Source organism: Nematolebias whitei, chromosome 15 (genome assembly GCF_014905685.2).
Source record: "Nematolebias whitei isolate Nwh7 chromosome 15, NemWhi1, whole genome shotgun sequence".
NCBI lineage: Eukaryota > Metazoa > Chordata > Actinopteri > Cyprinodontiformes > Rivulidae > Nematolebias > Nematolebias whitei.
In genome coordinates, this window is record NC_056512.1 from 3,450,712 (window position 1) to 3,452,709 (window position 1,998).

The following is a 1,998-nucleotide window of genomic DNA, read 5'->3' on the forward strand; positions in this document are numbered from 1 at the left end:
ACAACTTCTTATCTTGGGCATCAGACACCAGCAGAAAACGGAGTAGCTTTTTCCTACCGATTAGAAGGTGGTCTGCAATTCAACCGCCCGGAGGGTTACCAGGACTCTTGAGATGAGTTGGAGCGCCGAAGGTGGGATTTCCCTCACCACTGGAAATCAGCTGAAATCTAGAGTCAAAGGTGGCTCCCGAGGGAGGTCAGTTGATGAGCTCCCAGAGTGCTGCGTTTCTCCTTCTGGTGGCAAAGATCTTCTGGCAATAAATAACCAGTTGTTTGACCTTACTTCTTCAAAAGATTCTTCCAGACTGTTCTAAGTCAAACGTCAGAAAATAAATTTCTTTTACTTAGAGGCGTTACAATGTGATGGTCTAGCCAATCACGACAGAAGGGTGGACCTTCTTTCAACTTATTGTTGAACTTTAATAACCTTAATAAAAATATTAAATGGCTAATTGACTCTGCTTTGGTAAATTCTCAATATAACAGAATAATCAAACTTCTAAGCAACTTTTTACTCATGCATAAACGTTTTCATTAGAACTTAGGCACACAGTTGTAACTTCTGAACACCAGTTTCATATCAACTTTCCTTTATGCATGATTACTGAGTATTGAGCTGAGAAAGTAAGTAAACTTAACCGTTTTTACAGCAAAACATTCAATTGTGTTCAGGAGAACTCAGAAATTTAACTTGTTAAAAAAAAGATTTCTACTGTGAGATAGAAAGAAGAGTCCTTGAAAACAATGGGGTCTTTCTCACACTCTAAGACTGGAGGATGAATCCTCCCTTTAGGAAGAGATAAGCGTACGTTTTAGATGTTATATTTCACAGGTCAGATGGAAAGGTTCTCATACAAAAAGGCCTTTCAGCTTTGCTGAAATCCTAACACCAGGTGTGCAATTAATTACAATAACAGATTTTTTGTTATTCATCTTATATGATATCATGTGGTTCCTTACTGTCCAGCTTTGGGAATGAGAGTCAGCCTTACTGTCAAAGTATCAAAAGAATACAAGTTTAATGGTAGAAAAACCTTGATGTGTCCCTACACTTTTATGTGAATGTTTCTGTAAAGTGCCCTGAGACAACTTTGTTGTGATTTGGCGCTATATAAATAAACTGAATTGAAAAATAAACTGAATTGGTCAGCACGCCGTCAAACGGCCACATGCAACAGGTGGGTATGGCAAGCCATGTTTGCATATATTGGATCGTCGGCCGCACACATTCCTGACGCAATAAAAAGCCCAACACTGACCCAACCCACACATTAAGCATATTATAATGGCCCGGTCTGGTCCAAATTCGGGTTGGGCGGGGTCGAGCTCCAGGTTCAAGTTAGGAATGACAGCTGTAGGCTGGATGGATGGATTAAAACGAGACCACTTTAATAATTACAGACTGTTCATTACTTTGGAAGTGGGCAAACCTACAAACATATTCTACTGTTTCTGGAAGGACAAACCTGGAAAATGGACGTGTTCTGTCTCTAACTGGATGAAAGTAGCCAGTGACATGAGAACTTGTTTATAAAGATTTTATTTTCTTTTTCTAGGATGTCGACATCTCGGAGGTGTTTATGCTGTGTGAAATACTTGATGTTTGTCTTCAACCTGATTTTCTGGGTCAGTATCTCCACATGTCACTTTCAGTTGTTCCAGATGTTTTTATTGATTTGTCACAAGAGAACCAACACAAGTTCTGCAGAAAGACAGTGTGACTGCTGAAGGCCCAATGAGTTGTCTGCTAAAGAAACAGAAACTGAGGCAATAAAGCTAAAGGCACATTAGGTTAAATAGCTAAATGCTAACTATAAGCTAGAAAGAGAAAAATACTGACTAAGTTAAAGGCTAGTTAAAAGTGACAAACACCAAATTAAAAGTAGTGAAAGGCTGTCCAATACTGATAGTAGTGCCAATGTTCATGCTCAGTAATCCAAGTAGAAATCCAAAAATGTTCAGTCAGATCACCTGGACAGTTTATGATTTTTTTTTTTTT

At 38.8% G+C, this 1,998-nt stretch overlaps 1 protein-coding gene across 1 annotated transcript in view; it reads right to left on the reverse strand.

The window, feature by feature from the left end:
* The window catches only part of carm1 (coactivator-associated arginine methyltransferase 1), a 175,304-nt gene that overhangs the window by 172,520 nt on the left and 786 nt on the right, over nucleotides 1–1,998 (reverse strand). The window lies entirely within an intron of this gene.